The sequence below is a fragment of the Artemia franciscana genome, chromosome 3, assembly GCF_032884065.1.
Source record: "Artemia franciscana chromosome 3, ASM3288406v1, whole genome shotgun sequence".
NCBI lineage: Eukaryota > Metazoa > Arthropoda > Branchiopoda > Anostraca > Artemiidae > Artemia > Artemia franciscana.
Genome location: NC_088865.1, coordinates 42006971 through 42032891, shown reverse-complemented (window position 1 = coordinate 42032891; position 25921 = coordinate 42006971).

Here is a 25921-nt window from a genome sequence, read left to right as displayed (position 1 = left end):
CCCAAAAGCGCCAATTGTGGTGTCCCCCAGTCACCCCCCCCCCCTTTGAATGGCTCTGGATGCAATTGATGCTACTACCGTTAATGATGTATTGTCAATTGGGAGCTAAGTGCTAAAACAGATTTTTTTACTGGGTAATGTTGAGTAGTCAAAACATGTTTTGTTTTTCAAGACACATGTTTTGATTTTTGAGGGCAGAGAACTTCATGTATGTGTCAGCTATTTTTTTTCATGCTAAATGGCGTAATAGCACACAGATCAAAATTTATTTTTTAAAGAATTTTTCTAACAATCCTAAGTTAACAGTCTGTCTATTTATTAATTTTTAAAAGATTACATGCAAAGTTTATGATATCTATTATTTTTGTGATGACTGTAACTTGTTGGTAAGATTAAGACTTTGTCAACTGGGCAAGGCCAGGGTGCATTCTAATCGAAACCTCGCTGGCCGTTACAACCTATTGCCTTAGTTCAAACGCCGGTATTTATATAGAATGTTCTTCAAGTTTCTGTTATTCAAATGATCTTGATTTTAATCTCATTAATGTCATTAAGAGATCATGAAATGTGATTTAGTGGAAAAACAATAGATTAAGGTGGTGCGATACCAAAAATTTCATTTTGCGAGTCTCAGTTTTGGCTGAGAGTCTCAAAGACTTTCAGCAATTGTGTTGAATTGATAGGGGATCTTAGATGTGTCAACAGTACAAAAGGCTAACGTGAGGCTAGATTAAAACAAATGAAACCTATAATCTTTTACTAATTGTTAAGTGAAATGCTGTCTAATCAATATATTTTCAGCATAAATAATATGCATCCTGTGTCCTCAAAGATTTCAATCAAGGTCGTTAGCGCAACAGGAAACTTCGAAAGCTTCAAATTATTCAATCAGAATTCTTCTGAGCTGATTTTTAAGGTTTTCAAAGTAATTATACTAGAATATTCTTAAGGATTCCCCTTTGGTAAGTCTTAAAAGGAAAATTCTACCCCATTCAATGGAAAAAAAAACTTTCTAATGATGTAAGTTTCATTAAATGTGAATATCTTTATTTCTAGCATAAAACTGGAGAAGTTTTTTTCTGGAGACGGTTTTTCTAAGATTTCTGGGAAAGTAGGTACCGGCTTTTAGTTTACTATCGTTTATTCAGATCTCTTTTCTAAGCTATACAAGTTATGTCAAAACCGCCCAACTAATTCTGAATAGTTTGGCCACATAAACTAAAAAAGCTAATAATTGTTGAAATAAGGTATCAAACTAAATAAGGTATAAGGTATCTTTAAGGTATCAAGCGATCTTAAACGTATCAAACAAGGTATCAGGTACAATAAGGTATCAGGTATAATAAGGTATCAAGGTATCAATATCAACTAATAAGGTATCAAACAAGGCATTCGTCAGTAATTTGTACTTGTTTGAACATAAATTATTTCGTTTAATATGGAGTATTTACCTTCAATTAGAGAAATATTTTTTTCTTTTTACTGTAGTTTTCTTAAGGCAAAAGTCCAAATATGCAAATTAAATGTGTCTTATAACTAATGTTAGAAGTTCCTTATAAAAATTATTACTCCAACAGGAATAATGGCCAAGGGGAAACCCTGCTTGCGCACTGTCCTTGGCAAAGCAGAGGGAGGGGCAAGTTTCAGTGTAGTGTAAATAAAAACAGAGTTTTATTGCTTTTCCAGACAGTTTGATTAATTTCTATAGTGATATAGACCGAAATGAGCATTATAGATTATTCAGCAGTGGAAGTAAATTGACAAAATGTGTTGTTAACCTGTCACAGGAAACCGTTGGAGGTAAACAATGATTTTCTTATTTTGAACTAAAGCGTGCAAGCAGAAACATATTTAGAAAGTTATGGGAGTATTTTTGGAGGTGGGTTGTTAAAAAACCCAAGAAGTAGGCAAATTATACAAAAATTACGGGACTAACAGCTAGCCACTAAAATTTTATATGTAAGGCAATGGGGTATCCGAAGTCCCCCCCTCAATTCTGTATTTGTTAATCGATTCTCTCGTGCTAGAATCCCGAATGCCGTGGTTAGGACTCCCAAATTTGGCCACGAAGGGCACTGGAGCTGAAAACCACTTGGGAATAATTGGGAGACTCAAAACTTGGAAAAGATAGTTTAAACTATTCGATTATCCTGTATTTCATGACAGGCTACTGCGTAACATTGTATATGTCTCTACTTTTAGTATTAGTGTTTTTATACACAAAATGCCTAGACTTAAGCCTCAAATCCTCCAGTGCAGCCAGAAGCATCTAAGGCATAAAGAAAGAGTCGTAAGCCGTCTCTCTACCGAAACGTCTTCCTGCTGGGGTTTAACATCGTGATGATGTGCCTAAATTCCAGCTGGTAGGTGCAACAAAGTATTTTTTGTATTTTATTCTTCATCGGTTTATCTCTGGCTGTCAATCCGGTACCGATCGGAGGAGTCGTTCATCTGCTATATGGACGATGCGTCCTAATTGCAGCCATATTTATAAGCCGACGATACCATTTGCTGTTAGGGGCTGATGCAAAATAGAGCCAACTATCAGGTTTGCAACACGATCCCTCCAGTAGATATTTAATATTCTGCAAAGACAGCTATTCCCGAAAGCAAAAATCCTACTGGTTTAGATTCTAGATTCCACGGTTATAGAAGAGAGTAAAGAGAATATTACCACTGAATTCTACTGAATTGCCTCATTTTCAGTTTTTAAAAAGTAGTTTTCGACCCTAAAACTTGTTTCAGCCTCCTTAATGCTTGATTAGCTTGTCCAATACTAGACCGCACGTCATTTTCGCTGGATCCTATTTGTTGAACTGTACTTCCGTGGTATGTATAGTCTGCTACCTGCGTTCTTGCTCCATCCCCACACTTTACGCCCAGTGGTAAGCTTCTTGTTGTCGTGCTTTTTGTTTCTTAGAATCGATGTTCAGTCCCATTATGCTCAGTTTCTCTCAGATTATATTGGGATCTTAGAGCATACCTTTATGTGCCTCCATCAGGGTGAATTCATTAGCGAAGTCAAGGTCTGCTAATTATTAGCCATAAGTCGCATGACCAAAATCCATAATTAAGCCCCGTGTTGATAATCCCAGAGTGCTCTAGCAATGGCAAGGGAAAAAGCAGAGGGGAAGGACACATCCTTGTTTGACACAAAACATTGCATAGAAATACCTTGTATTTCCTTCGTGAGTCAAAATGGGGCACTCGGTGCTTTTGTATTGAGCAATAATTAAAACTTGAGTTTATCTGGAATACCATAATAACAACGAATTTACCACAACGACTTTCAATGGAATGCGTCAAAGACTTTTTTGACATCAACAAAGACCATGGATGTCTTTAGTCTCCATCCATTCCATTCCTCGGTCAAAATTTGTTAGGCATAAAGTCGGAACAGGAGCAAGATGGGTAAAGTAGCTTGTACTCTAAATCGTATATGCGGTTCCTGCTTCTTTCTCTGTCCTATAAATATAAGAGTATGTTTTTTGGTGAGCCAAATATCATGCTGAGCCTACTCTGTTCAGAAATTGTTTAATAATGACTAAGATAGCTCTAGAAACAGTTTTTTTTTTCGATGATTCGTATTTATTACAACCACTAGATCAATCTTTTTCGCCAGTTTGAAACTTTAAAATTCTTGAATCTCCTTATGGTATTGAGCCGAAATAATTTGCTTGCACCTCATTTTCATTTTAATTTACGTCACTACTTACTCTTGAGTTGATTATATCTCCCGTACAGCTTGCATTTCAAAAACTTTCAGGTTGATCGGAGAAATTTTTTAGCCCCCATCCCTCTACCCATCTCAAAGTCAAAACTTGAATTCCATTTGCCTCCCAACACTCCCTGTAATCTTCAACTTCCTATACCGAGTCATTACAGACATATCAAAGATACGTTGTTTTGATAGCCTCGTACCATCGGATTTACCTCGCTACTTAGATTTGAATCAATCCTAATTCCAAAAGAGGCTTGTAGTGTAAAAGAATTTAATTGCATCAGAGAAAATAAACTCCACTCCCCACATCTGCCCACAATATTTGAAATCCCCTTTCCTCCCTCCCCTTTGCCTATATCACCTAAAATTTTTATCTATATCCTACAATTCGTTCCCAAATATATTGCAAATGTAACATTTCGATAGCCTCGATATGTGAAGTGTAGATTAGATTTGCCTCTACCGCCTCCCGACTGTCATAATTTTAGGGTGATTTGACCTTTCAGCAGTTTTGCTCTTGGGCCCTGGAACTCCATCACTACTCGCCTTTTTTTTAAGCCCCTATATTCTCCTATGGCATAACTTACAACTCTTGCCCTGTGGGCTGTGGGGGGTTGTTTTCTTCAAAGTCATAATTTCCGGATTTTTCAACTGTGCTGAACAAAATTACTATCTCAAAGTTTTGACTGGACTTTTTGGGGGAAATGATGGGTGTTAGGTGGGGGGGCTGGTTGCCCTCCTCTCCCTTTAGATTGTTAAAAAGGGTACTAACCCTTTAAATATCCAGTCGATGAAGTACCTTCCGAAGTTTCTATGACAACTATTTGTAGACGAAGTGCCCTGTTCTATCAAAAAAAAAAAAAAAAATAAAAAATAGAATAAACAACACACTGTGCCCACATCACTCTTTGCTTATGCAGCGCTTTTCCATTGCCTATGAAAAATTTACAACTTAAAAATAGCAAGTTCAATTATGGATTAATACAAAAAAAACGGAAGGGTTTATAGGAGCTAGAGTTTAATTTTGATCAACCGCTTGAAATAAAAAAAACGAAACAAGAAAAATACTTTTTTATGGTTTTTGCTTTGGTATAGAAGAATATGAGATAGACCTGTTCAATCAGTGGCTTTAACTAAACTAATAAATTTTCACGTTGGAATATCGGCATTACGAAACTAAAATTAGTTTTCTGAATTGGAAATTGTTGTCGTTTCGACATTAGTTAAGGAGAATAAGATGTATCCTGGATTTATGTAATTATATTTGATATTTTTCAAACGATTTTAGGTTTAATTATGTTAGACATTTTTTGTATCTATCTATTACATATTTATTACAATAGCTACGGGCAATCAAATCGATAATCACGTACCTTTCATCAACTAGGCAAATCTGCAAGCAAATACTGTAATATAGTCAACGTTACAATTTTAATGGTTACATTTGGATAAAAAACAAAAAAGAAACAGATAACCAGTTTACATACAAATAGCAATTAAATGTTGCCATAAAATTCAGCCACGATAAGCTGCCACTGTCACTGCTAAGATTTACACCCAACTTTCATGCATACATGGGTCTGGTTCTAACTATTGAAATACGCATAAAATTTAACGAATTAAATCTTCAGGTCTGTTGATCCAAGAGGTGTCTCGACTCACCTAATTGAGCCATCTGACGCATAGGAATTGTCTAGTTAGGGAGATCGGTAGATATTATCTACAAACGGTAGTGAAGACTCTACATGCACCTATCAAGTGATTACTTAATGGAGTTTTCACGTTATATGATTATTAAAGTTTTAAGAAAACAAAAAGCCGTCGGTTATTAGCTTGATTTTAAAAGCAGCCATGAATATATTTTTGTAATTCTAGCCGTTGATTGTAGCTCCATTAGACTTGAAACCTGAGTATATTGACTAAAAACTGATAGTATACAAATAGAGATATTATAATATAATTTTGAAGGTTCAGGTCCTTGTTTTTATTCTTAAATTTTGATCTTGCATTTGGTTTTGGACACTGGGTTTTTTCAAGGCAAGTGATTCGTCTCAATAGTAACTGAAACTCTATGAAACAGAGTCTTGATAACAAAAGACACATAAAAAGAATCAAATTTTGATGCCTATTCAAAATATATAAAATTCATCAAGTTTAGTTTTACTAAACTTGACAATCAAAAGTTGTGAGCCTAAGAAAATCTGCCCAATTTTGAAAAAAGGAGGGAAACACCACAAAATTTCAAATTATTTTAACAGAAATCACGCATTCAGGTTCAGCATATCAGAAAACCTACTTCAGAGGCTTAAAACTCCTATATAGAAAAATGTGGAATTTAGATTTTTTTTTTCCAGAAGGTATATCACGAATAGATTTTTATTTGTATATTTTTTTTTGTTTTCCACAGGAGTGATTATGTCTAACCAATGATCCTAAAAGATCGGGAGACGGCTGTTTCGATTGGAAATCAAAACTTCTAGTGCCCTTTATAAGTAAACAAGAATATTGGAGGGCAGATAGCCCGTATCCCGTGCTCTTATTTCCCCAAAGTCAACCAATCAAAATTTTTAGATAGCTATTTTATTCAACATTGTAAAAAGACCTAAAAACTGTCTTTGAGGATGAATTGACTCCCCACAGTCCCCGGGGGAAGGGCTGCAAGCTATGGACTTCACCCATTATTTACATATAGTCTCGGCTATTGTGAATACATATATTTTCAGGGGGACCTTTCTGTTGGGGCAGAGGTAGGAGGGGAATCTTTTCATGGAAGAATTTTTTGTGACGGAAAGCAATTTTCCATGGAGGGGTAGCTGTAATTCGCGGCATTATTTAGAAAAGATAAGATTTTAAACAAAAAACAAAAACAAGTTTATCAACTGAACGTAAGGAGCAACATTAAAACGTAAAACAAAAAGCAATTATTAAATATAGAGGGTTGCTTCTCCTCAATACCTCACTCTTTATGCTAATTTTTATTTAGAACTCTAAAAAAAGTTTATTCTAATTAAACAGGACATAAATTTTGGAAGTCATTCTTAAATAATTGGAACAAAATTCAAACTTTACAGTAAAGAGTGAGATATTGACAAGGTGGCAACCACCCCTCATATACGTAATAGTTTTTGCTCGTTTTAAGTTTTAATGTCGCTCCTTATTTTTAGTTAAATATTTTTATTTATTTAATAAGGACCAAGACAACACTGCCTTTCCTTCGTGCAAAATAAGAGAAAATAACAAGGAAATTTTTGAAGACAGAGAATAAAACAATGAATAATGATACCTCGGCTATATATCCAACAACCACCATCAGTGAAAAACATTATAAAAGAATAAAGAAAACGAACTTACTAAAAAAAACTCTGAATGCTGAGACTCTTTCAAATTTTATCTAATTATTTTAGTTTGAAGTTTTGTTTACGTTTTTGTCTAATCTAGCTTTTTTTTTATTTGTTTTGCGTTTTATTTCGCTGATGACGGTTGCCGTATATATAGCCGAAGAACCCACTTCGGTTATATATATTGTGTTATTTAGTGTCTTTAATAATTGTTTGTTATCTTCTCATATTTTGTTTTTTAAACCAGAGTTTATAAACGGTAAACTGAGCATATACAAATAGATATCCTAATAATTCATTTTTTTCCATTTTAAGATCTTATCCTAGTATTTACTCTTAGAATTTGATTTTGTCTCAGGCTTTTAGAATGAGTTTTTCCAACAGTCGGGGTTTCATTCTCACTTGTTCACTAAAACCATTATTGCCTCATATCAAGAAAAATTATTTTTCTATTTTTTGTATAATATTGTTCCCGTTGTCAGTCCAACCCTCCTCGCACTTTTGTTTTGGGAGAAACGTTTCAAGGGAGTTCAAAGCCTATAAGCCGTAAAAAGGCAAATTACAAGGAAAAGACTTGAGAACATGCTAAAAATCATGCAAATAATGAGAAACTTCAAGGATGGCCGACTAAACCAAAAGCTGATTCTACTTCACTGCCAGCATTAAGCGCATTAACAACTAATGATATTCTACCAATTCTGCACCTCAATTAGATTATGCCACAATTGCAACCCATTAGATTTAAATCTTGAGCATATTAGCTCAAAACTAAGTATACACAAATATCTTTCATTATAATATTTTCCTTCTCAGCAGGGGCCTCCCCCAAGCCACTTAGTGCATCCCCAGGTGGCGGAAAGAGGAACGTCCTCCACATATGTAGGATACCTCCATGGAGATGGGAGGCGCAGACCAAGGGGGAACACATCCCACCAGTCACAATTCATTCCCCCAGCAATGTGGGAATTATTGGTTATGCAGGAAGCCATAAGGGCGCATTATCCGTAGGAGATATAGTCAGCCACTGCTAGGGACAGAGAGGAGTGGCTTACCGTTGTCTCGAGGACAGCCAAGAAACCTCTTTTTTCACTTTTATGATGATTATGAGCAAACAAATGAACGTGAGAACCAGTGCTACGGCATCCGTAAAAACGATGACCATGCGTTTATATTTACCGCGTCCGGGGTAGCCGACGATACGACGACCGCAAATCACGCAAATTCCTAAGCTATGACAACGCCATCCTTGGAGGCCATTATATCATCTGAATCGACTTTATTAATTGGTACCATCACCAATAAAATACTTGAAAAACATGGAAAAAAGAATTCCTCCTGAGAGAGATGAACTTTTACAAATGGTAAGTAGTCGGCCTATCCAAAACCACCTCCCATTCACCGACAAAGAAAAACTTGATGACACTACTCTTGTACTGTCAGGACACACTGATGGGAAACACCGACAGGGAGTTGGCTTCCTACTTTCCAGTAAGGCTAGGAGATCACTAATTGTAGCAACACCCATCTCTGAACGTCGGATCATAATCTGCCTGAAAGGCTCAGCGGCGAATCAGACAAAAATCCAAGTATTTGCACCTGACTCTAGCAGAAATGATGAAGAATCTGAAAGCTTCTATCTCCAACTTCAGTGTATAGTGGACTCCGTGCCAAAAAAAATATAGCGTTTGTCATTGGGGACTTCAACCCCATTGTCGGTGACTACTCATCTGAGAACGAGGACCTGATGGGTAAACGTGGCAATGGCCAGCTGAGCAAAATAGGTGAGCGTCAAATCGAATTTTACCAAGATAGTCATCTTGTTATCATTAAAATATTCTTTAAGAGCCAGACGTTAAACAACCTGGACCTCCCCAGATTAAAGGACTCAGAATCAAATATTGATCCTCATATCTAGACGCTGAAAATCTTATATCACAAACACAGTCACTTTGGCTGGGAGTGACTTCAGTATCGACTACTCACTTGTTATCAATTTATTTAAACTACGTCTAAAAGTGGCCTCGAAACTCTTCAAAAAGCCCCCTAGATTTAGAGTAGAACTCTTAAAAGACCAAACTATACGGCAAAATATACTGCTACTCTTTCCGAAAGAATTTCTGAACTCATCTCCACATCCCGCTAACTCTATCAAAGGATGACATCAATAATCTTGTGAAGAGTATCTCACAGGTTAAATGCGATGTCGCCCAATCCACCCGGGAGTCTAAAAGACGGACCATAACCTTGGATCACAAATGAGACAATCGTATTATGAAAAGAAAAACCTAACCACAATAACAAGCTAGATAGAGAAAGTCTAGATATGAACCAATGATTGAAATGTAAAGAAAACCACTCGTTGTGATCACCGCTCCTATATGAGGGAAAAAGGTGAGCAATGTGAAATGGCATTCAAGAAAGGAGATATGCACCTTATGAACAGGCAAGTGTAAGAACTAACCAAACAAAAGGGACTGAAAGCCTGCACCATACTCGATGGAGATGGTAACCAGATCCATATTACAGACGGGATCCAAACCAGATGGAAAAATACTTTGAGAGCACATTAAACTCAACGATCCTCCCAGACCCATCGGTGCTTAGCAGCCTCCCCGTAATCAGTGCAGGCCCAAGCACATCCCCACTTTGTTCTGAGATAGAATCGGCCACCAGAGGCTTAAGGACAAACAAAGCTGCAGGCAGAGATGAAATCCAATTTGAGCTACTAAACGTAAATTGCAATACCCTTGATGAACTATACCTAAATGTTGTTACTGCTGCTTTGAAAGAAGGTCACTTCCCCTCATCATGGTGAGAAGCCACGACATTTCCACTCCATAAGAAAGGCTGGAACGCATTTTGTGATAACCACCGGCCTATAAGCCTTACGAGCCACGCTGCTAAAATACTCACTAGACTAATGCCGGAGCGTATAATTGCTACATCTTCAATAGTTATTTTAGAATATCAGGCTGGTTTCCACCCAAACATGTAAACGTTGATCCGATATTCACGGTCCGTCAGACTATGGAAAGATATCTTGAACTTGGACGTAGTATTTTCATCCTTTTCATTAAATTTAAGAAGGCTTTCGACCTCTTGTGGAGAGAAGGTCTGTGGCAAATTTTTCTCCGCTTTGGTGTACCACAAAACCTAGTATCATTGATCAGAGATATGTGCTCAAAGTTCAGAAGCCGTGTCATGACGGACGAGGATCTTCCGGATAGCTTTGAAACATCAACTGGTGTGCAGCAGGGTTGCTTGCTTGCTTTCACTGGAGGAGTTTAAGAGGTTTGTTACTGCTGTCCTATCCCTCCTTGACAACTCATCAAGATTCCTCATCAGGGGAATATTGATTGATGAATTAGCTTATGCATACGACACAGACCAAATAAATGAGAACCTTGGTGATCTTCGGTCCCAGGATGACAATATCCAGTCAACCACCAGCCACTTTGGAATAACCATCAATCCTTCAAACAAGAAAGCCATTTTCTATTTACGAAAGCCGAAAAACAAATAAAGCTTAAGCCTCCAGCTTGGGGGGTGACAACATAGAACGAGTTGAAGATTTCAACTACTTTTGTAGCCCCATAACGTCCATTAACAACTACTCGAAAGATATTAAGAGGCGCCTGCTGCCTGCCAACTCTACGCTTAAAGCCTTGATGTCGTTCTGGAAGAACAAGGATTTGTCAACCCTGCTAAAAACAAGACACTTCAACAGAGTGATTATTCCCACTGCCATTTACGCTTTTGAATCATGGACACTCAAAACAAATGACTAATGTCGCCTAGCCGCATTTGAAACAAAGTCATTTCGCCGTATTGCGAGCATTACTTACCTGGACAGGATCTCTTATATTAGGCTGTTTCAAAGCCGCAAGATCAAACACACCATACTTGACAAAATAAAACTGCAACAACTTAGTTGGCTAGGCTACTTCCAGCGTATGGAAAATTCTCTTGTTCCAAAAATAGTCTTCCGTGATCACGTATATGGCTCTTGTCCCAGATTTTCGGTCCCAGAAGAGATGGAAAGACGACGTCTCTTCACGCAATCTACCGCAAATTCTACGCCTGACTGAAGATAGATACTCATTCAGACGCCACATCAATAACGTAGCGAATGAAGAGGCCCCAAAATAACCTTCGAGGATGGATGGGTCTTAATTCAAGTAAGTCATAATGTTTTTATCAATAAGTATTCTTCAGCTTTTTTTCTTGATAGTAAAATTTTCGGTATTTTAAGCTGTGGCTTTAGTTTATTTTTTCTGAGGTTTTGAGACTCAGTTTTCAAGAAAATGGAATGATCATTAAAATTTTTCTTTAGTCATTAAAGCCTCACATCATGAAAAATTGTTGTACCATTATCCTTGTCATTTTTTTTTACATCATGTTGTCCACGTTATCGAACCAATCATCATACACTTTTTTCCTTGGGTATAATTTTTCATGGGACCTAGAAGCTGATAAAACGTAATAAACACGGTAAACTACAAGAATCTTTTCTAATACTATCCCCCCGTCAAAATACAGATTCAAAAACAGATAGCAACGGGAAAAAATAGGAAAATAAGATTAATTAATACTTGCAGCAAATTACAAAGGGAAAATTTCATCAACGTTTTATTTTGTATGACCTAGAGCTAAAGAGGGGGCCGAGGATGAATTGTCAAAAGCACAAACCAAATTATAAGAATGAACATAAAATTACCAATCTAAAAATGTAACTATTCTTTTCTAGGATGTCTTCTCCTAAAGGGCTACTATTCTTGACCTTTACCATAGTCAATTCTTAGAATATTTTCCAATCAGTAATATTCATAAGATGGCAATATTTTGAGTCAGTTTCAAAGGTTCTATGAGTCTGCAATATTTTTATTTTATAAGAAACTTATTTTGATGTTGATCTCGCATTCAATAGAGCATAATAATTACCTTTATTCCGTAATTTATTGTATTTAACTGGAAAATTCTTTTTTGTTTAACTCTCAAGTTAGAAACTGAATTTGTCTTTGATAAAGACCCATAAGACTTCAATGTGTTATTCATTAACTTTTCATTTAGGTTTTCTCTCAGAGCTACTTCATATGGAAGGGCTGATCCTAAGAGGTTGAAAGGCTCAGAAACTTCAGATGGTGCTTGTTCTATTGAAAATTTAAAGCACTAGTCCAATTTCCAAAAATCAAAGTAACAGATGGACAATCATACCCCCCCCCTCCTTGCCCCTTTTTTGTTACCCTTTTCACGTTAAGAGGGATGTTAGACTAAAGTGTTTGGTGTATCCATAGTACCTTCATATAAAAAGGGTCATCAAAAATACTCTGGAGGAGGCTCATTCGATTAGAAATTGTAAATTATAGTGAGCTATTTTATAAAGGTCCAATGGATATGTCTTCAGTGGTGAAAAAAAACTACAGACACTGTGGAAATGACTGTAAACAATGTAAATTAGTAATGGTTTAAAATTATGTTTTATAATGGAAAGGGACTGTTTGAGGCCATCTAGGGTATTATGACGTATGATGAACTAAATCAAAAGACACTGTGTGTAGGATATGCATTAAAGTTATCAAATCGGTACATCTAACACGTCTCTTGAATGGCTGAGTTTATTATGTTGAAGCTTTCATTGAAGATTGAAGAGAGAATGAACTTCATGAAAATGCACTATATGCATCCATGCTATAATAATAATATGTCTGTAACATATCTTGGATAATTAAGGGTATTAATGTGAAACTACTCAGGAACGGCTAAGGGTTTTAAGTTGAAACTTCCAAGGTATGTACAGGAGGATGTTGAACAGGGTCAAAAATCACTTTGTGCATTCAGGATATCCAAAAGGTGAATGTGTAGTATCTCAAGAACGGTTAAGAATATTAAGTTGAAACTTTTAGGGGATGTTGAGGGATGATATTAAACTGGAAGTTTTCCAGTTTTTAGAAACGTCATCTTTTCCACATCATACCAAGCCCATGCCCACATCTAAGTCGCAAATACAAGATTTTAACGAATCACAAAAAATAATGCTGAGTGATACCTCTGAAACAGTTTCCATTCATACATAATCTTTGAAATATTCTCCCAGGAGGGTTTTTTCGAGTATTTTGTCTATAAATATGCTTTTGAATAAAAATTTTAGCTCACAAACCATCAAAAACATCGGTTCCAAATTGAAAAAAATTAATGCAACAAGTATATTTTATTAAATCAATGTTCAGGCCACCTTCTTCAACCAGACAATTTAAATTAGAACCAAACATTTTAATTCTTAAGCAGACACCGTGAAAGACTAAAAACACCCAAAAGCCTTCTAAGGGATATTGCGTAGTTTACACTTTACTAAAATCAATCGTATTTAAAATATTTTTTTTTATATATTTATTATACTGAAATATAGTCTTGTGGTGGCGAAGTGGGTTTAGCCTCACCCTGGTAATGCGGGACCCAGAGTTCAAACCCAGTTGTGGCACCATTGGAGGTTCGACAAAAGGACCTTAGTATACAAGAATAATATAAAATCCAATAATCCGATAGAATAAAATTTTGAAATATAAGAAAATTCTGTTAAAACAGATTTTGAGCAACTAAGATTTCCTAGAACTAATATACTTTACATTTTTTATTTTTTTATACCTTACCTAACTTTTTTTTATTGCTTTATTCAGTCATATCGATTATTACTGAGATCGTTTTGTTTTCTATAAATTATAATAAAACACAATTGATACAATAGCCTTTACAAGGTTTACATTTAAAAAAATGTAAGGGTGCATTGGCAGTAACTTAACTCTTATTTTTAGTGATTTCTATCAGTTTTAACTCTGAATTGAATATTGATTCCAATAAAGTCTGATCAGTAAGTCAAAGGAATTCAGGAAAGACAGGATTCATGGAATAACTATTGCTTAATTTCCATCCTGGAGTTGTGAGAAAGGGGGAGGAGTGCCTTCCTTTCCATTTGTGTTTCGATTTGATTTCAGTTTCATTTCAGACTCTTGTGTTACGCTGTTTTCCCTGATGTGAAGATACATCTTACTGAGGTTTCTCTTGTCGGCCCGTGACTACACCGTTGAATTTCTAATTTCTACCATGAGAAAGTGAAGCTGTCGGTACACCGTAAAATATAAACTGCATATCCAAAGAAAATTTTGATGGAATAATACCGGTCAAAATAAAATTGCTTTTTTTGTGATTCGTTTGTGATTCGTGTTTGAGGTCCAACAAATTATTTAAATTATTAGGGTTTATGTACTTCTTAGCTGAACAAAAAAAAAATAAAATTCTCGGCATGGGTCTTATCAATCAACATGGTTTTTTATTTCAACAGTGGACTCAAATTTCTTGAATACCATATTGAATTTGACTACTTTTCCATTCAAAGTTACATGTTGAAAATTCAAATAATAGATTGGAATTATGAGTGAAAAAGCAGAAGCTAATTGTCTTTTTGAGCTAAAAAGATAGTATAAAATTGAAGGGAATATATTTTGACTTTAAAATGATTTGAATTTACATGTTTATGAAGTGCACACGCACAAATCTATGTACAAATATTACACTTTCAAAAAACTTTTGTAAACAACTTTTGTGGTGCATTTTTTCATGAGCTGTTAGAAAATCTGCTACCCTAGTCTTAGATAGCTGACGTAGCAGTTAGAAAGTGCCTACTGTAGTATTTAACGATACTGATGTTTAGAATGTGTTATCTTTAAAAAACAAATCTAACACGTGTTCCACGAAATAAACTCTGTTGTCCAAGGAGCCCACCGAATGATCTGAATAGTCTTGTTTCCATTTATAAGGGTATGTATCAAGGTGCTATCACTTCGCTTACTCTTTTTAACAACGGCGTCTTAGACGCTCAATCAAAATGCTTATCCTCATGCATTGAGGCAGCAGCAAGCGTGACACTTGTCTGTTATGTAGATGATGTCCTACTTTTAATTGTTTTAAAAGTAGAATTGTCGCATAGAGTCAAACCTTAGCGTAAAGAGCGAGGGATTGCGGAAGGGACGACCCATTTCATATACGGAGTAATTTCTGTTCGTTTTAAGTTTTAATATCGCTCCTTACTTTCAGTTAAAAAAACTAGTTTTTTTTAAATTTCTGAACGTTTTTGAATTAATGGATGTTTGACTTTGGCTCTCCGCACATAAATTATTAGATAAAATTTGCCTATTAATTCTTTTTTTGGCTATATGACTTTCTCTTAATTTTAATCAGACGATTTTGAGAAATAAGGGGTGGGGAAGGAGGCGTAGCTGCCCTCCAATTTTTCGGCTACTTAAAAAGGCAACTAGAACTTCTAATTTTTAACGAAGGATTTTATTAGTATAAAATATACGTAACATAAGAATTAACTTACGTAACAAACTTTTATAATTTTATTATGTATATGAGGGGGTTGGTCCCTTCGTCAATACCTCGCTCTTTACTCTAAATCTTAAGTTTTGTCCCAATTCTTTAAGAATGACCCCTGAATCAGAAAGGCCGTAGAATAAATAGTTAAAATTACTAAAAATACTTTAGCATAAAGAGCGAGGTATTTATCTCCTCCTAAATACCTCGCTCTTTATGCTAAAGTATTTTTAGAACTCCTCATATGTTTAATAATCTCTGTTATTTTTAATTTTTAATACTTCTCCTTACTTGCAATTGAAAAAACCTTTTCATGTTTATTTTTTCATTGTTTTTTTTTTTATAGTAATGCTAGAAAATCCTGCGCCCTTTTCATTGAATTTCTCTTCCCCCAAGACGTATTCCTCCAAGGAAGGATCCTCCCACATACCCCTTCCCCTAAAACTCACCCCCAAAGCAAAAATCCCCCTGAAAACGTCTGTACACTTCCCAGTAACCATTACTGTATGTAAACACTGGTCAAAGTTTGGAACTTGCAGCCCCTCCCCCAGGGACTGTGCGGGAGTAACTCATCCCCAAGACATAGTTTTTATGGTTTTCGACTATGCAGAACAAAAAGGCAATCTCAAAATTTTGATCCGTTGACTTTGGGAAACAAATGAGCGTGGGAGGGGGGCCTAGGTGCCCTCCAATTTTTTTGGTCACTTAAAAAGGGCACTAGAACTTCTTATTTCCGTTAGAATGAGCCCTCTTGCGACATTCTATGGCCACTCGGTCGATATGATGACCCCAGGGGAAAAGAAAAAAGCAAACAAATAAACACGCACCCGTGATCTGTCTTCTGGCAAAAAATACGAAATTCCACATTTTGTAGATAAGAACTTGCAATTTTTGCTAAAGGGTTCTCTGATAGGTTGAATGCGATGGTGTGATTTTCGTTAAGATTCTATGACTTTTAGGGGGCGTTTCCCCCAGAGGCGCCATTTGGGGGGGGGCGGGGGTCAGGGTGGGCAAATGCCCACCCCAGATTTTTCAGGGGGCCCCACCACAATGTGCCCTTTGCCGGCCATAATAATCCATTATGTCCAACATAATCCATTCTGTCCAATTGATTTGAAATTACTGCACGCCTATTACTTTCACCGACGTATTGTTTACTTAAATAAGAAAGTTTCTCGCTGAGGAGGGCCAGCCTTTAGTCTGGTTGAATTTTCCACTTTCAGTTTGTTCACCTAACCTCGTTGATTATGATCTTTGATGCTATAATTAATCTTAGAGGTCAGTGTGGCTGAGTTCCACATTGGGTTACAGTACATTTCCATGCAACACACGGGTGCAGAAAATGAGTTTTTACTTAGAATATTCGATCGATGTGCTGCCAAAACTCGTATTAAATTTGGTCGGGGGGCCAAAATGGAGTTCATGCCCAACCCAAGATTTGGCCCAAATGGCGCCTCTGGTTTCCCCCTATTTTCCAAAATAAGGTAAATTTTCTCAGGCTCGTAACTTTTGATGACAAAGACTAAATTTGATGAAACTTATATATTTAAAATCAGCATGAAAATCCGATTCTTTGATGTATATTGTAGCATCAAAGTCCCGATTTTTAGAGTTTCGTTTACTATTGAGCTGGGTCGCTCCTTACTGCAGTTTGTTACCACGCACTGTTTGAGAACCTAAAGTTTTTCAATTAAAGTGATACAATTCCGGTCCAATACCGTCATACCAACTGAAAGCCAGTTGAAAAAATTGTTTATCTTGATCTATTAGTTGACCCATCCCTAAAGCAAACGCAGAACGCGTTTGCTGCTGATATCTCACCTTAAAAAAATGTGGTGCGTTTTATGCCTAATTCTATGCTTTAGTTCTCCGAAATAAAAACGTTTCTACCGAATAATCCTCGCTAAACTATATTTCAACAGTACTACCACATTTTTTATACACAGCACCATTTTGGAAGATTTTCTCATCAACAGATAAACGTAAACTCCGTTCAGTATATTTCAAGTTTACAAAATATTTACTTCATTTACCCCCGTCGACACGAAATTCAGTATTAATCCGCAATCATAAAATAGCCGACCCAGCAATAGCTCTATCAAAACATAGGCTATTCCGAAAACGTAATCACAAAATCTGGCTTCATCCATGGTATCCCTTTCTAGTATATATTTCAAAGTTGTATATATTTAAAATTTGTTCAGTGTTTTATAGATGCTCTTTATAAATTGTTCTGATAGTTTTGGTGTCTCTTTTTTTCTTTCTCTTTTTCCGGTTTATGTCATTTTCTCTGTGTACTCCGTCTCTGTGAACTTTTGTATTATATAACAGTTTATAAATAAATAATCATCAGCGAATTTCAGTTAGGTCTTAAATGTTCAATTCCAACGATTTCCAGCTGTTGAAATTCCAATCGTTTTGTTGATAAGCATTGCAAACCATTTTTGTTAAATCTAAAGTAAGGCGGAAGAGAGGCTGGATCACTATCCAGGAATAATTGATCACTATCAAGGATCACTATCAAAGAGACCTTGTGTCTCCGGTTTGACTCTCTTTATATTGTGTGCGTTGTAGAGAAGTTTAAATTAAAACCTTTAACCTAGTGTTTTTAGAAGGTATGCTTTTTTAAATGTAAATACCAAACTTGAAAAAAGTATTATTACATATTAGGCTCCTCTTAAAAGGTCTTAAGGGTTCGCTTTCCCAGCGGCAATTTTCATTTTTAAAGCATTGTTATAAGAACTAAATTAAACAAAACATTTCATTATTGGAAGTATAGAGCATCATTAAAGTCAAAACGAGCAGAAATTATTCTGTATACGAGGAGAGCCAATGGCCCCTTAGTACTTCACTCTTTACCCCTGAAGTTTGAGCTAGTACTCCAGCATTTCTTCAAGAACAAGTGCTTTAATAGAAGAGCTTTACGATAATAAAATAGTAATACCTCGAGAATGGAAGGGTTTGTTCAGTGCTATTTGCTTTGAACAATAAAAGATTTAGTTTCAGTGTTTTGAAACCAGTCGGTAAACAAAGCCAATACAATTCAGCTGGCTATATTTTTTTTACCCTAGAACGCTTTCAGCAAAGCACAAGTTAAAGTTTAGCATAAGGAATAGGGGGCTAAGGGGATGGGGGCTCTTTTCATGGATACTGGTTTTCATGGTCTTTATGCCAGACAATATTAGTTTCGGCTCGGTGGGAACATTGTAACTATATTTTAATTAAATATTTAGTTGGTATTTTGGTTAGGTTAGCTTAGGGTAATGTTTAATATAATGCAATCTGGGCGGCCCCCTTTCCATACTTCTTTGCTGTGGTTTTCACAATGTTGTTGATTTAGTATTATATTTTCATTATATTTTATTTTATTTCATTAGCATTAACCAATCTTTACCTCTCAACGACGAAGACCATACTACCTTTCCATCATGCTGTTAAAGCAAAACAACAAATGATGATAATGTACTTTCATTAGCTGTTAATCCACCTTTCCTTTCACCGTTAATTGAGAAAAAAAAACTTACTGCTTTTGAGGGCGAAAGCTTTGTTTATTACCGACCGTCGTTTATTATACGTCTCGAAACGAGACTGTAATCCATCGATCAGTTGCTAGGAACACCGCTTTATGTTCGTTTTCATCCAAAGATCTTGATCTTCTTAAAATATGCTTTGCAAATAAAAGTCATAGTGCATTCATGTAAGTGATATACTGCAGCGTGGAAGAGCACATAATACAAAAAGAAGCCACTTCTGCTACTTGTTTTCTGTGGGAAAAAGTCGGAGCGCAACCAACGAATAATGTTATTGAAGGTGTTTAGCTTTTGAGTTATAACTTGCAATTAAAAACCAGTGACTTTGAATTTCGTGCTGAAAACTGTCAGATAGGTGATTCTCACGAGGGTTGAAAGATATATTTATTAACCTTAAAGCGTAGATTAATTCAGGTGCAGTCCTTATGGTTTCTGTTGAGAAGTCTCTACTTAGAAATACTGATTAAAATGATTCGTTATTGGAAGAAGACATTTGCCCAATTATGTAATTCAATGATTTTTCAGAAGCTGCTCCTATTATCTCTATTTCATATATAATCTTGAAGTAGCCTATCAAGCAAATTAAAATTCATATAATTTCTGCCCCAAGACCCATCTTAGGTCTAATTATACCTTAAAACCACGATTTTCTATGATATTTCTTTTGGTTCTTCTCAAAAGTTTATGTTTTCAAGGCCGTACTCCATTTCCATCAGCACCGCCAAGTTAAACTAAAAGTAAATAAGAAAATAAAGCTGGCTAAATTTTGTCAACACTTATCCGAGGAAACAAATCTGTCGATTCAAAAGAGAGCCTCACCTTCAAACGACAGCTTTACTTTCTTAAGCTGTTTGGACCGATTTATGCTTAGCCTTTTCTCGGTGATTTTTACCCACGTTTCTTATTTTTAAATTTGCACTCGCTACTACTAAAAACCGCATAAATGCCAATGGATTTTAGTTAAATCCCCGACTTTTACCAGTTTAACAGATATGTATGGTTGTTTAATTTTTCACTTGACTAACTCAAAAAATCAAATTTTATTTTCATTGTCTCTGGTGCCTTAAAAATTCAATTTTGAAGGGCAATTTTACTTACAAGAGAGTAAAGAGCAAAGCTGCAATTATAAAACAAACGATAAATAACTATACTTTGTATATGGATTAAATAAAAAAAATCGGCTGAAAGTAAGGAGAAACATAAGGAGAAACGAACAGACATTATTACATACTAGCTGTTGGGGCGGCGCTTCGCACCACCCCAACACCTAGTTGGTGGGGGCGCTTTGCGCCCCCCCAAGCCACCCTGCGCGTGTAAGTCGTTACGCGCCATTGTAGTTGTGTCCCTGTGTCCCACCTGTGAATATATATATATATATATATATATCTATATATATATTTAACTACGTAAAACATGCAAATATACAACATTCTTTGCTGTCCCGTTGTCTGTCCATATAAATAGATTGACAGGTTTACCAACTCTTGAACAACCAACATAATAATTGTCCATGGGAAAACAATCCGTATTCAGATCTATACCGCATTTTTCTAACGATTGCCCTTGAGCTTTGTTGATGGTGATTGCTAATCGAACATTCCCTGTGTCCCCGTTGTCATTTATATATCCCCCTGTGCCCCCGGCGTCCCCGTTGTAGTTGTGTCATTTATATTCTCTCTGTCCCGGTCTATAATTTCTCTTTGAGTGTCCCGGTCGTCATTTATATTCCCTGTGTCCCGGTCGTCATTTGTGTCCCGGTGTCCCGGTCTGTAGTGTCATCTTATAATGACGTCATATACAAAGCCTTATATACTTATAATGACGTCAAATGCAAACCCACAAACAAACAAACATGCCTATATACAACTTATTTATATATATATATATATATATATATATATATATATATATATATATATATATATATATATATATATATATATAGATACAGTTTCTTTTTTAGTTTTTTTTCTTTTTTAGTTTTTCTTTTTTTAGTTTCTCCTTTTTATTGATTTGTTTTCTTCAATTTGTCAATGTTCATTCTAACATTGACACTATAAAAAATCTTTACGTGCCAAACATGCTAAAGCTCCAACAATTTATAATCAACCTCAATATTTTGGGTATCTATTTTAAGGTTTACGAATTACTTTAATCTATTGTCAAAATATATTGAAATATTTGTGCAATTCCCAGTTTTTTTTAGTTTTTTTCTTTTTTTTAGTTTTTTAGCTTTTTTTAGTTTTTTTTTCTTTTTAGTTTTTTTATTTTTTTACGTTTTTTCTTTTTAGGTTTTTTCTTTTTTTAATTTTTAATTTTAGTTTTTTTTTAGTTTTTTCTTTTTAGTTTTTTTTTAGTTTTTTACCATTTTTCTTTTTTCAGTTATTTTTTCTTCTTTATTTTTCAGACGTAAATACATATCGCCGAACCTTTGTTTTTTAACTAAAATCTGGTAGGCATTGATGATCCAAGTCAAAATCCCAAACCCAATCATCATCGCTATCATTTTCAGTTTTGATACGTTTTGACTCTCGCTGTCCAGGTGGATTTTCATCTAACTGCGCGGTTTTGCGTTCTTTAGCCGCAAGCCTTTTGGCATTAACCCTTTAAGCAGATTCCTTGGCTGTTTCTTCTGCCATTGTAGGATTTATACTAAAATTTCTCTTTTAATTAACTATTTGAGCAGCTTCCTCGGCTGTTTCTTCTGTCATTTTAAGATCTATACTAAAAATTCCTCTTCACGTGCCAAGCTTGCTAAATCTCAACAATTTATAATAAACCTCAAAAGGTTTTCGAATTACTTTAATCTATTGTCAAAATATTTCGAAATATTTATGTAATTCCCAGTTTTTATATTTTAGTTTGTTTTCTTTTATATATTTAGAAGATATAATCTGGCATAACAGACATATGAAGGTGATTACCTCCTCCTCAACACCTCACTCTTTACGATAAAGTTTGTTAATACTTTTAAGAGCTCCTTAGTTTTCTTATTAAACTACCCTTGTGTTTCAGGAGTTGTTCTTAAAGAATTGGGAAAAAATTCCAACTTTAGCATAAAGACCGAGGTGGTAAGGAGGAGGCAATCCCCTTCATATACGTAATAATTTCTTTTCGTTTTAAATTTTAATGTTGCTCCTTACTTTCAGTGGAAAGAGCTTGGTTTTTATTTAATTTTTTGATCGCCTTTTTAATAATCCTAGGAAATGTGGCTCCACCTCCTCGGAGAAATACCCTCCTTACGGAAATATCCTCTAGATAATTCAATCCCGATGAAAATTTACCCAGGGCACTTATCCTTAACAACTCCACGCGTAAAGTTGAGACGAAAAAGAAAAAGTAGGACATATAAAGAGAATTTTGTATACGAATTATTGCCAATGCACCCTCGTGGATAATTTCCCCTGACAAGTTTATCCCCTGGAAAATTCTCTCCCCATGGAAAACTCTCCCGTAGACCTTTCCCCGCAAAAGATATCCCCCCATTCTAAAATGTATGCATGCTTCCCAATAACAAATACAATGCATAAACAACGAGAAAATTTCATAGCTTAAAGACCTTTCCCATTGGTTGTGGGGTGTCATGTTATGTCCAAAGACATAGTTGTAGGGCTTTTCATCTGTGATAAACAAAGTGGCTATCGAAAAATTTTGATCAGATGATTTTGGGGAAAAAGTGGAGGGGGAGGAGGCCTAGTTGCCCGCCAATCTTTTTGGTAAATTAAAAAGGGCCCTAGAACTTTTAATTTCTATTCAAATGAGCCCTCTCACGATAATCTAGGACCACTCGCTTGACACAATTTTCCCTGGGGAAAAACCAACAAAAAAAGAAGAAAAAAGAAAGAAATAAACGCACATTCGTGATTTTTCCTCAGGGAAAAAAGAATACAAAATTCCACATTTTTGCGGATAGGAGCTTGAAACCTCTACAGTAAGATTTTCTGATACTCTAAATCTGATGGTTTGATTTTCATTATGATTTTATGACTTTTAGGGGTGATAGTCCCTTTTTTTCAAAAATCAGGTAAATTTTCTCAGGCTTGCAGCCATTAATGGGTAAGACTAAACTTAATGATACTTATATATTTAAAACTAGCTGTTGGGCCCCAACAACTAGTTGGTGGGGGTGTTTCGCGCCCCCCAAGCCCCCCCCCCGCGCGCTTAAGTCGTTACGCGCCATATTAGTTAAGCGCCATTGTAGTTGTGTCCCTGTGTCCCCCCTGTGATATATATATATATATATATATATATATATATATATATATATATATATATATATATATATATATATATATATATATATATATATATATATATATATATATATATATATATATATATGTTTTTACCTACGTAAAACTTGCGAATATACAACCTTCTTTACTGTCCCATTGTCTGTCCGTATAAATAGATTGTCAGGTTTACCAACTCTTGAACGTGCAACATAATAATTGTCCATGGGAAAACAATCCATATTCAGATCTATACCGCATTTTCTAACGATTGCCCTTGAGCTTTGTTGATGGTGATTGCTAATCGAACATTCCCTCTGTCCCCGTCGTGATTTATATATCCCCCTGTGCCCCCGGTGTCCCCGTTGTAGTTGTGTCCCTGTGTCCTGGTCGTCATTTATATTCCCTGTGTCCCAGTCGTCATTTATATTCCCTCTGTCCCGGTCGTCATTTGTTTCCCGGTGTCCCGGTCTGTAATTTCTCTTTGAGTGTCCCGGTCGTCATTTATATTCCCTGTGTCCTGGTCGTTATTTGTGTCCCGGTGTCCCGGTCTGTAGTGTCATCTTATAATGACGTCATATACAAAACCTTATATACTTATAATGACGTCAAATGCAAACCCACAAACAAACAAACATGCATATATACAACTTATTTTTATATATATAGATACAGTTTCTTCTTTAGTTTTTTTTTCTTTTTTAGTTTTTTTCTTTTTTTTAGTTTCTTCTTTTTATTGATTTGTTTTCTTCAATTTGTCAATGTTCATTCTAACATTGACACTTGGAAAAATCTTTACGTGCCAAGCATGCTAAAGCTCCAACAATTTATATTAAACCTCAAACATTGGGGTATCTGTTTTAAGGTTTTCGAATTACTTTAATCTATTGTCAAAATATATTGAAATATTTGTGCAATTCCCAGTTTTTTTTAGTTTTTTCTTTTTTTTTAGTTTTTTAGCTTTTTTAGTTTTTTTTCTTTTTAGTTTTTTATCTTTTTTATTTTTTTACGTTTTTTCTTTTTAGGTTTTTTCTTTTTTTAATTTTTTTTATTTTTTTTAGTTTTTCTTTTTAGTTTTTTTTTGTTTTTTACCATTTTTATTTTTTCGAATTACTTTAATCTATTGTCAAAATATTTCGAAATATTTATGCAATTTCCAGTTTTTACATTCTAGTTTGTTTTCTTTTATATATATAGAAGATATAATCTGGCGTAACAGACATAGTGTAACTCTTGAACATGCAACATAATAATTGTCCATGGGAAAACAATCCGTATTCAGATCTATACCGCTTTTTTCTAACGATTGCCCTTAAGCTTTGTTGATGGTGATTGCTAATCGAACATTCCCTGTCTCCCCGTCGTCATTTATATATCCCCCTGTTCCCCCGGCGTCCCCGTTGTAGTTGTGTCCCTGTGTCCTGGTCGTCATTTATATTCCCTGTGTCCCGGTATCGCAGTCTGTAATCTCTCTTTGAGTGTCCCGGTCGTCATTTATATTCCCTCTGTCCCGGTCGTCATTTGTGTCCCGGTGTCCCGGTCTGTAATTTCTCTTTGAGTGTTCCGGTCGTCATTTATAGTCCCTGTGTCCCGGTGTCCCGGTCTGTAGTGTCATCTTATAATGACGTCATATACAAAGCCTTATATACCTACAATGACGTCAAATGAAAACCCACAAACAAGCAAACATGCATATATACAACTTATTTTTATATATATAGATAGATATATATAGATACAGTTTCTTCTTTAGTTTTTTTTTCGTTTTTAGTTTTTTGTCTTTTTTAGTTTCTTCTTTTTATTGATTTGTTTTCTTCAATTTGTCAATGTTCATTCTAACATCGACACTTGGAAAAATCTTTACGTGCCAAGCATGCTAAAGCTCCAACAATTTATATTAAACCTCCAAATTTGGAATGTGTTTTAAGGTTTTCAAATTACTTTAATCTATCGTCAAAATATATTGAAATATTTGTGCAATTCCCAGTTTTTTTTTAGTTTTTTTCTTTTTTTTTAGTTTTTTAGCTTTTTTTAGTTTTTTTTCTTTTTGGTTTTTTATCTTTTTTAGTTTTTTACGTTTTTTCTTTTTAGGTTTTTTCTTTTTTAATTTTTTTAGTTTTTTCTTTTTAGTTTTTTTTTATCATTTTTCTTTTTTCGAATTACTTTAATCTATTGTCAAAATATTTCGAAATATTTATGCAATTTCCAGTTTTTACATTCTAGTTTGTTTTCTTTTATATATATAGAAGATATAATCTGGCATAACAGACATAGTGTAACAGACATAACAGACAGACAACTTATTTTTATATATATAGAAGATTAGCATAATAAGCCAATTCTTTAGATATATCTATTAGTATCACAATTCTTTTTTTTTATAGTTTTAGCTACTATTGAGCCGCCTTGCTCCTTACTTACAGTTCGTTACCACGAACGGTTTTGATTGTATATATTGGTTGCAAGAATTCAGACGTAGTTAAATGACATTAGAAAACAAAGAAAAACAAAAGTATTGTTTTTTTTAGAAAACAAAACTATTGGTCCACTCTATAACTCTTCAACTGAAACCAATCATGCTACCGGATTCAATTAGTTTTTTCTTACCATTTTTTTCCCTAAAATATTTAAAAATATTTCAAAAATACATGGTTCTCTTTTCTCGCTCACATAATTGGTTATACATTTCAGTTAGATATCGAAATAGTTATGTTTCGGTGTCCTAGAAGAAAA